This window comes from Camelus bactrianus, chromosome 13 (assembly GCF_048773025.1).
Source record: "Camelus bactrianus isolate YW-2024 breed Bactrian camel chromosome 13, ASM4877302v1, whole genome shotgun sequence".
In the NCBI taxonomy this organism is placed as follows: domain Eukaryota; kingdom Metazoa; phylum Chordata; class Mammalia; order Artiodactyla; family Camelidae; genus Camelus; species Camelus bactrianus.
In genome coordinates, this window is record NC_133551.1 from 8131067 (window position 1) to 8146070 (window position 15004).

Sequence of the window (15004 nt, forward strand, 5' to 3'; positions counted from 1 at the left end):
ACCTGAACACCTATGTGGAAGTGAGAAATGAGACCCTTGGGTGGGGCTTTGTGAAGATGATACTGAGAGCTTATTTAGGATGGCTTCATCTTAAATTCCTTTAAACAACACTTTTGGTGTAGTCAGATACATTAAGATCATGCCCTTTTGATGTGCAGAGGAGCTAAGACTATCATTTTCAAATAATTTCTAGTGAGAGTGTTGTACTTGAAATCAAATTTGCATCAATCTTTGAAGATATATGTTTCAGGAATTTTGACTAAAGAACACCTGTCTTTATTCATTAATGACAACTAAATTCTCAAGCAACATGTAAGAGTTTGAGCAAACTGCCCCAGCCCCGTAGTGCTGGTTGGCTGCAGCTGTAACTGGAGTCAGTGCTTACCTCTCCCAGCACGCTTGGGCTGATCTGCTCAAAGGTGTTCGTCCAAATGTTTGTCTGTAGTCTGTTGGACAAAGCCATAAAACATTGAGTTAAGGTTGCTGGAATGCAATATATTCCTATTAATATTAAGTAAGCACATATTGAGTGCTTACTGTATGTTGGGAATTGTCCCTCAGCCTCACATGTATATTATTTCACTTAAAACTTCATATATTTCCTTGTTATTCTCACTTTACAGATAAGGAGACTGAGAATTAGGTCTTCTGTATTTTGGATGGAGCTCATTATCAATGACAGGAAGTTGTAAGGAAAAAGATATTGATTCATCCTGAGAAAATATTTTTCTGACCGTCAGCAGTGAAGAGGGTGAACACTGAAGAAGGTGATCATTGTTTGAGTGAGACGAGCCCCGGATTGTACGGAGTCAGCATCCCTGTCCTGGACACGGCACGTGTAGATCTGTGTGGTGGGTGAGGCGGCGAGGCCGCGCAGGGAACGCGGATGCCGGGCCATTGGGCTGTGCTCAGGCCTGGTGGGGCTTTCTCCTAAGGGCAGTGGACCGTCATTGACAGATCTTAAGTAGGGGAGTGGGGTGCTCTCGTAGATCACTTTTGTCTTGTAGAATGCTTAGAAACATTTAGAAGGCTCTGCAGGAGGTGATGTGATGAGTCAGATTAGGGTGGCTGCCAGGTGTAGGAGTGTAGAATTTTCAAGTGGTTTTCAGTCCCAGTTTTGTGGCTGAGTAGCTGTGTCACTTTGGATGATGCACTCAAGGAAGTAAACAATTTATCTAATCAATTGAAGAAGTGATGTACCGACCTCCCAGGACTGCTGTGGCGATCCAGTGAGATAACGTGTGCACAGTGTGCAGCGTGGTCCCCAGCACACAGTCAGTACTGAGTGAGTGCCAGTGAGTACATGGTAGGTCAGGTGTGGGTGGTGGGACTCGGTGACTGAGGAAATCTGGGCCCTGAAGGTGGGGTCCAGTCACATCTGTGAGTGATGGGCCTGAGCTGGGAGAGGCAGGGAGACCTTGCCCCCCGACCAGGGGCCCTGGGTAGGACGGCTATGGGAGGAGCACCGTGAAGTCAGCTCTTTGCAGGTGGAGCTCGAGTTGCCTTTGAGACATCTAAGTGCATTGTCATGAGCTCAAAGAGGAGGTCTGGGCCCGGGCTGTGAATTTTCCTATAATCTTAATCCCTGAGGACGCCGAGGTATTGATCATTGAACGTGAAGACATACTTTACAGGACAAGTGAATAGTATTATCATCTCTGTCATCAAAGCTCACATCTCTTTATTCATCACAAGTTTGCTATTGGGTACTTACAGAGCTCACTTCACCGCCATCCCCTGGGCTCAGGCTCCACAGTAAAGAGCTGGTGAGCCTCCCTCTTTTCCAGAAGAAGACACATTTAGCTGGTAGAATTCTGTACCTCCCCAGACTTAGAATTTTAGTTTGTTTTTTTAATTCTATTTTCTGTTAGCCATCTCCTGACAGGAGAGACGTTTTACCTCATGGGCATATTTCAATTAGCTGTTACTGAGAATTGCTGATCTGATCCATAGTGTAAGTATTATATTAACCTTGTAGAGTATTTATCATTTTTCTGTCTTTGCCCTTTAATTTTGTATGCCCCTTGAAGTCTCTATCCTATTTGGGGCCTTATTTTTTTTAATTAAAAAATGTCTATTTGCAGTTAAGAAAACAAAAGAAAAGAAAAAATACACATGATAGCTAAACTTAGAAAATATCTAGTGTGTTTTCTGTCTCGGCAACGGAGGGTTCTAGAAACTCGTGAAAACCTTCATTACACAAGTTTCTTAAAATGCTGATCAAGAAATAAAACCTTCTTTCTTCATCTTTCAAGCTGCACAGCTAATTGTGAAGAAAGTGAGGGGAAATCCTCAGAAGCCAAGACAAACCAGAAAGCAGGGATTCTGGGTGATACACGAGCCTTAGAAGCCCTGGGGTGCCTGTTGGCTCCTGTACTGAGTTTCAGTTGCCTTGACAGGAGGGTAGGAGGTGAACCCGAGTCCTCTCACACTGGGAGTTGGATGACTGATCATATGTAAGGCCAAGCCCATCCCGAGAAGCATGGTTTACAAAAGGGTTAACTATGAAAAAAAATTCCTCAAGGTAAGACAGTAAGGAAAGTCAATTTTTTGGAAGAGGGGAAAAATAACAAATCCAATGTAAGGATATAGTTTAAAGCTCTTCTGGCATGAGAGTAACCACAAACTCCTGGCAGAGAATCACAGCTACTCCTGGAATGAGAAGCTGTGGTTTGAATGAATCAGTGAGCAGCCATTCCGAAAAAGGCCTCCAGAGTCTTGAGGATCAAGATACTTGACTGCAAACACCTGTCTTCCAAGGTCTCAATCAAATAACCAGAAAGGTTTTAAAGGAAAGAAGCCATAATCATAGTTCTACTTCTTAACATTACTGTATGCTAGGAATTCAGAGGTGACTATGGAGTCACCTCTTTTATGGACCTCACTTTCTGTTTGGGGAGACAAACTGACATAGTTGGGGAGCTTGGTGGAGGGAGTTGTTAGTCTGTTGCAATTAGCTAGGAAAGGAGATTAAGAAATCAGTGAAGAGTGGGTGAACTTTTTAGCTGAGGAGAGTCTTGTTCAGTTGGCTTTTAATTGCAGGCTCGATGAGTTTTCACTGGAGGGAATAGAACTTATGGAGGATGGACTTAGCTCAGGCCTCTTTAGAATGGACAAGTGAACCTGGAGAAAGACAGTCAAATCTGTGCAGACATTAAAGTTCACTTGAACGTGCTCCATCCCTGAGCCAAAGATAGGACAAATATGCAGCACTTCTTAAGGACAGAGGAGTGGTTTTTAAGGTTCTCCAAGAATGAAGCCCAGGGAACCGAGATGGCCAGTTGTCAAACTGTGACTTTGCTCTTTGGACGGTGTACCCACCAAGGGTATTGGCCTTTTATACATTTCCATTTCTCTTTAATACATGTCAGGTGATGAGGACGTGGGCACAAGTGTTTGACATCTTGTCGAGGCGACTTTGGGTACCTGCCTAGAAACGCGGGCACGGCTACAGCTGCGTCACACATGTTGCCGCCCATCCCGCTCCCCGTCTCCGTGATCACGGCAGAGTGGTTCCTTGTTGACCTGTCCATCTCCTCTGTGACATCATAACCCATGAAAAGACCGGAGAGTATTAACTTGGCTTTGTTAAAGTCAAAGGAACAGATCTAATATGGAGTCAGATTTGTTCTTTCCTATTTCAGTATTGCCATGGAGAAGACAGTTTGGGCAGCTTTTTGTAGGGTCCTCGAGGATTTCTCTCTCAGCCTCTGGGGGCCTCTATTGAAAACCCTTCATAGCTGTCTGGCCTGCTGGAAAACCACTCCGACTGTTTTGCCCTGAAGATGTGTTCAGTTTATAACTCATCTCTACTCCTTGGAAAACAACTCAATAAAAACTCAGTTGGTTTTCCACCAGCCATGGGCAGGGGTGAGGGATACCTTGTTATTATTTCATAAAATAATAATAATAATAAAAATAGTAATAATAAAAATAATAATAGTAATAATAGTAATAATAATAATAATAATAATAATAATAATAATAATAATAATAATAATAATAATAAAAGAAGTCTTAAAACAGCACTGGGCACATAGGTGAGAGTCAATAAATGCTTCCTGGCTTAAATCAAAAGTGATGACTCAGTGATTCCATGGCTGCTGTATTTGCTGAGCTAGTTACTCCTTTGCTCCATTACACATTTTTTTAACTGAAAAAGAAATACATGCAAATGGTTAAAAAAAATTCAAACAGAGCACAAAAATACACAAGTGAAAGAAGTTTTCCCTCATCCTCTGTTCTTCCAGCCCTCCCTGGAGATGCCACTGTTTACTATCCTTTGGGTGCTTTTCCAGATATGCTATGCACATTCCCACCTATGTATGTAAATTCCTTTAAAGTTTTAGTTATTTTTAACTTAATGTGATTTAAATCCTCAAGTGGCTTCTGCCTGGGTAATAGAACAGAACAAATCTGACTCCATATTAGATCTTTTCCTTTGACTTTAACCCTATGCTCTGTCTCCTAGGCTTCATCTTGCTTGTAAAACAATGTTGCTTAGAGCCTGAAATATACAGGAGAACCTATTCTGAAGGCTCTGATCTTTAAGTATATTTAACACATTTTCATTCATAAAAAGATAAGAAATTGCAGAATAGAAAATAACGTTTGTTTTGTTAGAGGTTTACAGAGATTTGACCCAGGCAGATAGCTGCAAGAACAAAGGATTCTAACAAGAAGGAATTCCTACACCAAGAAGATTGCAACAACCAAGCACGTAGGAAAAGAGCCTGAATTCTGACTTGGGGAGATGGTTTTCCAGGACATTAGTTTGCCATCTAGGTCTACAGAAACTTGCTATTCCATGCCCCAACACCTGGTCTCCCAACTTATTGGCCTGTCCTGCACTGAAGAGAATGAATTTGGATTTGGTAGCACTCCTATATACCTAGCAAGCTGGGCACTGGAACTGAGTGTTATGGAAACAACAGGCCAGCCAAGGAACAATCACCACTCGGAGTGTTGGCGTACTCAGATTTATTATGCCGGCGGGCTCAAAGGGGCTTCTGCTCCGAAGTTCTGAGCACCCACCTCCAAGACATACACATGAAGTTTTAAAGGGTTAATTACAAGTAAGGGTGTATTAGCCAATAAGGCTCAAGCAACAAAAAGCAAGGAATCCGCACACTGGTGCTTGTCAACATGTAATAGACACTTGTTGAGCTTCGATTTACGACTTAGCTTGTTAGCCCAGTAAACTGACACTAAACTTCAGATTTACGAGTTAGCCCAGCAGAATTTAGATCAGTAAACCGACACTTATCACACTTAGATTTGTGACTTAGCTTGTTAGCCCAGCTGGGCTTTTCCTTCACATGAGGACAGCTCTCCCACACCCAGGGAACTACTGTGAGCCCTTGATGGTTCCACTAGGGTGGGGTGTGGTTTACCCAGGACGGATGGGGACTATGCACCAACACTCAGGCAGTCTGCTCTGTCTGGGGCTCTGATCTTGAACCACCCCGCTCCCTGCCAGCCCAACACCTGGGACAGTGGAGCTAAGGCAAAGATCGTGCCTGCCTGTTTCCCAGCGTGTAAAAGGGGAATATGTACTCTTCCCAAGGTAGTTCTGAGCGACAACACCTGCGGGTGCTTGGTTCCCAGACCAACAGAAAACCCTGCTCCGCGTGGGGGCAACAGGTGTGATACCCGTAGGGGTTCTGCAGCAGCATCGGATGGAGGGCTGGATCAGGGAGGTAAAACTTGAGCTGCGGGCCTTGAAGTGTTACAGAATGGTACAGAGGCAGGACTGCCGCCTTCTTCAGGGTGCCACCAGAGGTAAAGCTTTTTCTCTCCATCCCCGCTAGGACCTTACCCTTTCCAGATCCCTCCCTTCTCTCTGCTCTTCCTGTCCATCTGTCTCCCTCCACTTTTTCCCTCCTCTCCTCCCCCTCCCATCTTTTCCCTCCCTCACTGCCCCACCTTCTCTCGCAGAACCCAGAGCGGATTGCTGGCCCTCCTGCGCATGGGCGGTCGGTGTCAGCTGGACCGCGGGTTGGAAGCTCCAGCTCCGAGCCGGGGATTAGCCCCAAAGGCTTCTCAGCTCTGTCGCCCGGCAGGCCTTTAGCTCCTGCCTGGGGCCGGTGCCTCTGGCTGTGGAAGTGCAATGTGGGGTCTCCCGGGAAAGGGGTCAGGTGGCTGCGGGAGGGCGGTCCGCGTGTCACAGACCACGAGGGCGCGAGTCAGCCTGTGTTCAGCTGAATTGCTCGGGCCAGACCCCTCTGCTCGCGCCACCTGCCCCAGTGCCCCAGTGCCACAGCTTCCCGGGGCCAGGTGTGCACCTGCCGCCTCTCACCCAGCCGGCCTCCACTCAGTCCGCTGCTGGCGTCCCCTTCCCCTCTCTCGCCCGCGAGTCCTCTCCTCCCGGGCTTCCTCTCCTCGGCCACCGGCCCGTCCCCACAACTGGGCGGGCTGCGTCCCAGGCGGGCGGGGTCTGCGGACCCGGACGGGGCAGCTGGGGCTGGGGCTGTGGATGGCCACCGAGCGGGGCTGCAGCCCGCGTTTCCACCCATTTCCCTGCCCCGCGACTCCGGGGCTGCCCTGGTCTTCCTTTCCCGCTCCCTGAGGAACAGCTCAGTGGCGTCTGCGCTGCTCCCTGGGCTGAGAGCCTCCGGCTGTAAAGCCCAGCTGCTGGTGGAGTTGGGAAAAGGGATCCTCAGTGCCAAGCGAGCTTCTGTCTCCTCCCTCAGTGTTTCTGCCCCAGGTAAGTACCTTGAACACTTTCAGGTGTTATGATGGCGATGCTTGTTGGTGTCATGTGTTTTTATAGTGAGAGGGATTACAGTGTTGATAGCAGGGCTTGGTTCAGTTAAAAATGAGCTGAAGGCATAAGGCTGTGTCATCCTCCTTCCTTCCCTCTCCCAGGGTGAAACGTGTGACCATCGATTTTAAAAAGACAGTTACATTCCCTAACTAGCCCAGCCCAGCTTGGTGTGTTAACAGGAACAGCACCACCAGAGGCGTTGGAGACCCAGGGACATTGCAGTCCTAAAGAGCTCCTGGCACAGTTTGGTTTGTTTTGGTTTTTTGTTTTTCTTAAATTGTGGGGCAGACTAAGTAGTATAGAGGGAAAAATAATTGTCAAGAAATATTTTTTCATATAACAGCTTTATTGTGATATTGTTCACACACCATGAAGTCCACCCATTTAAATGGTACAATTCAGCAGCTTTTAGCATATTTACACTTGTGCAACAATTATTATTCCAGAACATTTTCATCACATCAGAAAGACCAGTGGAAATGAATGACCAATCCACCCCTCCCCAGTGGTGGTTCTAAAGAAGTTTCTTGCCTATTCTTGACCATAAATTAACTTGTTACATTCCATGAAAAATCTGGTAGGAATTCTAATCAGAATTGCAATGAATCTGTCTATCAAAATAGGAAGAATTAATGTCTTTATGGCATAAACTTCTTCTACCCATGAATATAACTGGGACCCTATATTTTCATCTCTCCAGAGCCTGGCCCATGGGAAGTCCTCACTAATTGTTGGGCTTGTGAATGATGAGATTCTATACATCATTAGTTGCAACTGTAGCCTTTCACAGAAGAGAAAATTAACCTCAGTGAAGCCAAGTGACTCTCTGATGGTCAGAAAGAGTGACAGCCAGTGCTGGAGTGATCTAGTGGACTTGGTGCTTGCAACCAAAATTCTTCAGCAGCTACAGCTAAGGGGATTAGAGTGTTCTTTTATTTTTTCTTAATGGCGTTGCTTTTATTTTTACTTATTTTTTTAAATTAATTTTTATTGAAGTGTAGTCAATTTACAATGTTAGTTTCAGGTGTACAGCAGAGATTCAGTTATAAACATATGCATATGTGTATAAATATGTTTTAGATTGTTTTTAGTACAACTCATTACAAGAAATTGAATATAGTTCCCTGTGCTATATAGTAGGTCCTTGTCATTTATTTTATATTTATTAACGTGTATCTGTTAATCCCCCCTTTCCTGCCTGCTAAACACAGTTGGCTTTCTATGTCCATGAGTCCATTTCTAGGAGCATCATTTTTCTTAGTAATATATGCTGGTTGGCTGCTTTCAGTTTCAGTAATTCCATCTGTGGGTGCTTTTCTTCTGGTGGCCTTTATGTGGTTTGTACACGTGGTAATATAGGTCTGTATTTGGGAGAACTCCAGGACTCGTGTAGTCCCTGGTACAGAGTTCCCACTGAGTTGATGCTTGAACTGGGAAAAAAACATAGTAAATGTTGGAATTTCCAATATGGTTGAGACTTCCAGGTTTCTATAACCTGCTTAGCCCACCTTAATATTGGCTGCACCCTTACTTGGTAATTTGGTGGAATTCCATGGTATGGTGGTGTAGAGACAGGGCCTTTTATGCTTATTCTCTTTCCTTTTTCTAACACTCATTCTCCTGGGTCTCCCAGATCCTCCCCCAGCAGTGCCCAGGGCTGGCTTGGTGCTGCGCTGAGGATATATTTATTAATAAGGACCTTTCCTCATCTCTTCTGAGCCTCCATTTTTTTCTCTGCACAATGAGGTCTTAGACTAGATATGTGCTTTTCAGTTTCTTTTAAAGCCATGTTTCCTTTGAGAAACAGAAAATGCAAATCACTCCTCCAATCCCAACCCTTTAGATTTTGATACAGCCTCCAAGGAGTGACAAAGCACTTTGTGGAAAATTGATGTGATTGTGATTCCAGGTGGCACAGAAAAGACTCTTCAGAGATTTATTGCAGGGAGAGGGCAGGAAAGGTGCAGTATGTCACACTTTCTAGTGTGAGCACTGGAGCAGTGGCTTGGATTTAAATACGGTGTCTGACGTGGCCTCTCTCTAATCATGTACAATGTGATAAACTTCTCTACCTCAGTTTTTCTTGATGTGTCAAGTTGGCGTGATAATATTTTAGGGCTTTTGTGAAACATTATACACATAATCCATTGGTGTTTCGGTAGAAATAAGACCTGCTAGGGATTCAGGGATTTGTTTAAAAAAAAAAAATCTTGTCCATAGCAATCTGTCGGTGTGTATTTTGAATTTCCTGGAGGGTGAGGGTTGAGTCTAAAGTCCATCGTGGGACAGGTGGCCCATAGTTTTCTGTGCACCTGATTGCCCCCTCCTCCCCAGTCCTCTTCCTCAGTCCAGGATTAAGTTCCCTAGTAGATTTACACAGAGGTCTTGTGGAAATGGCTTTTCATTTTATTGTTTCACCAAGAAGGGCTGCCATCATGATCTCTGTGGTCAGGTTTTGAAGGGCTGCCATCATGATGTCTAGTCAGGTGAAGGCTATGCAATTGGGAGTTTCTATTTAATAAAAAGAAAAAAATTACTAATAGAAAATTAGAACAAGGGTGATGACAGGAGCTCTTGGAAGTGGGCACCATTAGTTTTGTTAGCTTCAGGTACAGTGGCCTCTTGCCACGAGGACCCATCCTCTTGCTCTGAAGTTGGAGGGAACAATGGGTTGAGTGGGAATGTTAACTGAGTGTATCTCATGTGCTGGGCATTGTCCTATTTGTGCTTTGTGTTCCTTATTTGAGACAGTGAGCTCATTTAACCTCAATAGCCTCTTTAAAAAATTAGACTTTTTATTTTGAGATATAATGTAGATTCCCATGTAGTTGTAAGAGATAATATGGAGAGGGCCTATGGACCCTTTGTATAGTTTTCCTTAATGGTTCCAACTTGCAAGTTTGGGGTACAATTCATTACTGACTCACTAACAATTTGAGGTTTGTTTTATTGCCCTAATTTTATTCACGATTAAACTGGGGCTTAGAGAATCACACAGGCCTGACCAGGTCACCCACATGGTTAGTGTCGAGACGGATGGAACGTGGGCTTGGGATTTCCAGGTAGTACCATTATGATGGTCTGTGGCAGGGAGCAGCATTCATTTTGCTGGTTTATTCATTCATTCAACAAACATTATTGAGTAACCTCTGTGGGTCAGATGCTTTCATAGGGTTATCTGATTCTTCAGCAGTCCTGAGAATCAGGTATTGTTTATATTTTTTAATCTGAGAAAATTAGCTCTAAGAAGTTATAACCCCCCCAGATGAAATATAGCTCATAAAGGAGCGATACTAAATTTGTACAGTCACCCCTTTTTATGCAGGTGGTACCCTAGGCATTTTACATTTGCAGACTTCTGTAATCCAGATATATTCATGTAAGACAAAGATTTTTTTTTTTAATTGAAGTATAGTCAAGTTTACAATGTTGTGTCAATTGCAAGGTTTTTTTTTTGAATTTTGAATTAAAAAATATTTTTTCAGGAGGGTAATTAGGTTTATTTATTTGTTTCATTTTTTAAAATGAGGTACTGGTGTTTGAACCCAGGACCTCGTACATGCTAAGCACGTGCTCTACCACTGAACTGTACCCTCCTCCCCAAGGCAAGTTTTCTTATCCATTATTCTGAAGCTTAGGAGTTCAAATAAATTGGATAGAAAACCAGATCTTTTGATCCCACTGTAGTCCTTTTCTTTATATTCTGCTGAAGGAGGTTGGGGAAAGCACTTCCTTTGTTCACTTCCTTATTCAGCATTTTTCAGCAGTGACTTTGCATCAGGGCCTTGGTAGGTGCTTGGAAACAGAAAACAAGAAATGACCCTTCTCTGCAGGGCAGAAAGCCTAGACCAAAAGCTGGGTAATGTGATCCGAGCTACGGTAGCCATTTGAAGACTCTGAGGACAAACTGTACCCCCGGATTTACTTGAGCTTCCCTTGCCTTCTGGTTGGTACACACCAGGTCACCACAACCCAGATGGGCCTGCAGCCCACAGTACAGTATGTACCTCGATCTCCTCTGCCCTCTCGTCAGGGCCTGCAACATGAGCATCCCTGACTACGAGCAGTGTGCTGAGGACCACCAGACTTTCCCCGTGGTGGTCGAACAGGTGGGGATCATCTCAGAGGAGAATTTCTTTTGCATCTATAAGTGAATCACCTTGGTGAGTCAGATCAGTCCGTGCGGCTCCCAGTGGGCAAACTGTATCCACTACAGGCACCACTATGCGCCCAAGAATGGGTGGAGCGACTTCCAGACCCAGCGCAAGGTCTTGGGCCTTGTCATCATTACTGACTGCCTCTCGGCCAAGGCTTCGAAAAGCTCCACGTGCAGAGGAGCTGTATGGCACCACGCTCTATGACTCTCAGCTCTTTGACTTTCTGCTGCATGGGGAGGTGGCCGAGCAGCCGCGCACCAAAGTGGCCTTCAATTTACGAGGACTGCAGGGTGGTGGAGAAGAGGATCAAGGACTTCACTGAGTCACTCTTCATCTTGCCCAAGTCCAAGAGGCTGGACTGTGCATCCGACAATTCTGGGGACAAGATCCTCCTTCTCTGCATCCCATTTGAGAAGGAGGACATCATGGGACTGGACACAGAAAGCAGGTAAGTTTACCTGGAGGCCAGTCCACCCTGGCTGTGTGCCGGGTTTCTTCCCTACATCCAGAAAGGGATCAGCAAGGAAGAGGACTCTCTTGTAGCCAAGGGTGGAGGGAGGTCCAGCCCGCCGGTTTACAGACATTTAAAAGTGAATCCGCCTTTGTTTCAGAGAGATCCTTTTAGGGTTATTGTGGACACTTACTCCAGGTTTTCAGCCAGGACCCTGGTGGGACCCCTGGAGTTGCTGTCCAATAGAGTAGCCACAGCCACTGATGCTAGGAGAGCTGGGGAGGAGGCTGCTCTGAGGTGAGATTTGCTGTAGGTCAAATGAACATCAGACGCTGAGACTTGTCTAGTAAAAAGAATGTAAACTATCTTATCACTTCCTATATTGATTACATGTCAAAATGATAGTATTTTACATACAGTAGGTTAAGATTTGTTCTTAAAATCATTTTCTAGTATTTGTTTTTTGTTTCTTGGTTTGTTTCTTTGTTTACCGTTTTAAATGTGGCAACTGGGAAACTTTCTTTACATGGCTCTCATTTCATTTATGTTGGGCAGCCTGTCTTAAGATAGTCTCATCCCTTTGCTTGTAGATGAGATGCTGAATCCCGAGAGGCAGAACGAGGCGCTGGTTGAGCTGGGGCTGGAGCCGGTGTCTCCTGCCTCCCAGGCCCAGCACCTGTTCGGCTCAGGCCCTCTATTCCTGCCCGACAGCCAGCATGCCATGTTAGGACATCAGAATCACCGCCAGGGACTTCCGAATGAACTCCTTATGCAGGGAAAGGCGTATCACGGAGTATGGGAAAGAGCAGGGAAATGTTCATCCTCACTTTGTCCCTGTGATTAAGTCAACGGCCCCACTTTGTCTCGGAATTACAGACGAGCTCTTCTGGGCTGCCTACCCCCCCCCACCATCTGCTCTGTTTCCCCGTGTATCTATAGTGCTGTCCTTCGTGCAGAAGAGGGTGACATGCCTTTGCCGAGAGGTGGTCCCCCTTTGCTGGGGAGAGTGAGGGAAGCTGTGTGCCCACGGCCTACGGCCTCAGGCCTTGAGTCTGGAGAGTACTCATGGCGGTCTGACAGGTGACGGTCGGAGGACCTGGCACGGCTGCCGGGCCCACTGTGGAGGCGGTGCTCTGTGATTCTTGAAATTAACTAAGATCAGATTCTACTTTCTGTTTGTTGGTAAGTTGGAGGAGAAGATGCCAGAGAATTGATAAAAAGAATGTCCAGACCAGCCCTGTGAGTGATAGGCACAGGGGACCCGAGTCCCCCACGTGTGTGAGGTGCCTAGCGGGCTCTGGATGAATTTTCTGTTCCTCCCGGACATAACTCTATGGCTTAAGGAATGGGCAAGGCATGTCATGGCCTGTACTTGTCCTCACAGGGCCCTGTGATCTTCATGCCCGCACTCCCCTTCTGCTCCTTGGAGACGAGGTGTCAGGTTTAGGAGCCTGGGCGCTGCTGAGGGCATAGCTGCCAGCACCGTGCTACACCGAGGCTGGCTCCGTTCACCTCACATGTCACCCCCTGCTGAGCCCCCAGGCGTCAGTCAAGGTAGGTGCATAGGTGCAACATACGCAGAGACCACCTTCTCCCCCTGGACAGATTGGTTGGTGAGCAGTGGAAGCCTAGAGCCCTGCCCCAGCCCCAGGCCAGTGCCTCCTCTTTTGTCATAGGAGGCACTGGTGACATTTTTGCTCAGCAACTGCTTGGCTCTGACTCTGCAGACCCACCAGAGAATGCCAACTTGTTTTTGCCTTTTGAAGTCTGCCCTTGGGATTTGGCGGAGTAGCTGGATGTGTGCTTAGCCCATAGTGGTTGACACTGTCACCATTGTTTACCCAGAACCTCGTGTACCAGGCATGGCTCTCGGCATCAAAATACAGCAGCGCATTAAACCTCCCTCCTGGTGGGTCTGTCTGTTTTGGTACCATAAGGGCTCAGCCAGCATCTTAACGTCAGTGAGATAACGTGGCCAGTGAGCTCGGGTCAAGCACATTCTCCTCCAGTCACTTTTACTGAATTTTTGCTTTTACTATTCCACAGTCATTAATTTTTTAAACAATGCTTTGGTACAGGAACAGCCTAATTCTCTCCTGCTACTCTTGGTGGAAGTGAGTAAAACTGTCCAGCCTGAAATGCGACCACATTTTGTAGCTCAAAATCTGCCTAGACGCATATAGGTGGAGTTTTGGTTAGGGGCGCTGATCATGTTGGGGTCCCCCGGCAGCGCCACTCCCCTCAGGCCCCTGCCTTCCCCGGAGCAGGAGGTGAGTGTGGGTCTCACCGTCCCAGCATCCCTGGCCTCACACACTCACATAAATTCTTGTATATGCTGTCAAAATCATTTTTGTTCTTGTGTGTTTCTAATTTTCTCTTGTTCCTCTTTTCCTTTTTCTTTATTCTTTTTCTCTTGTACTGCCAAGTGAGCATGTTGTTGCGTCTGAAAATGTGGGCTGTGCACACCCTGCATTGGAAATATCCAGATTGCCCTCCGTACAGTCTCCATCGCTTTAAAGAGCAAAAACTTAACAGTTGCCTTGATCCATGTATTATCCTAGTCATTTTTTATTTTCTAATTTTTTGGAATATTTGCTTTGTTAGCACATCACCCACTGGTGTTTGATACCTGTTAAAATCCTTGCTTTGAGGAACCTGTTTGGTCCTCCTTATATTTGGTGACAAATGCGCCCTTATTAAATTTGTTTGATTGTTTTGAAGAAGTGAGATGCGAATTGATTTAGGCGGCTGCTGAGGGATTCTTTTCATGGAGTATTTAAACTTGTAAAGTCAAATTCTGCAGCATCTTGCTCGATTCCTGCTTTTACACAAACGTGCTCTTCACGCGGTTCCTGGCTGTCACTGTGTGACGTGCGTGATGGCACTTCCTGGCCAGCGGTCACTGGTGAGAGAGTGGCAGGCTCATGGGTGTGCAGCTGCAGGGGACGCTGTTGGAGGAAGCAGTCACCGTTTACTTATTTAATTTTTTTTTTTTTGCATTCAACATCCCTGTGCCATTTACTTTACTTTGCCTTCATAAAGTGGCTTAGTGGGGTCTAAAATCCATGCCACTCTTGTGTTCCCTTTACGAGGCTGGTTTTTCTGAGTATCAGGAAAACATGGCCTTCTCCTAAGTAGCTGGCTCACCTGGATCTTGTTGACACAGCGACCGCTAAAGGGGACCGTAGCTTCCTCTCTTCTCCAGCCAGTGGGCATTCAGAGACGGGTCTGTGCTTTGCCTCAGCAGCCGTGCAGGCCTCCCTGCAACGGCCTTTACTTTTAACCCATGTTGGCATAAATAGCTGACTCCGTGTCTGTTGCAGCTGACGTCCACCACTGACGGCCGTGTAGTTAGTTTGCGGTAGGGAGTCTGCAACACCCCAGCCAACCTTGAAGGAAGATGTTTTGGCCGACCTAGGACCTTGGATTCTCACCCCCATCATGCTTCATCTCACTCGGTGGAAGGGTTTGGCCACCACCATCATGCTGAACATGAGGCCTTGTTTCTCCTTTCATGCTCTGGTCCAAATGTGGGCACTTCATTTATCACTGAATTTGTATCGCTTGAGACAGGCCATAATATCTGAATGAGTCCATCACATTCTGGGTGGGGAACAGAACAGAAGTAAG

The 15004-nt window shown here is 46.0% G+C and overlaps 1 protein-coding gene across 6 annotated transcripts in view; it reads left to right on the forward strand.

The window, feature by feature from the left end:
- Positions 1-15004, forward strand: part of LOC141579551 (uncharacterized) — a 139538-nt gene that overhangs the window by 73044 nt on the left and 51490 nt on the right. The window contains exon 17 of one of the 6 annotated variants that reach the window (XM_074376031.1): positions 624-1257. The exons of the other annotated variants lie outside the window; for them this stretch is intronic. The gene's annotated coding sequence lies outside the window, so the exon portion shown is untranslated. Of the gene's footprint in view, positions 1-623; positions 1258-15004 lie in introns of those variants that run through there. 6 annotated transcript variants of the gene reach the window in all.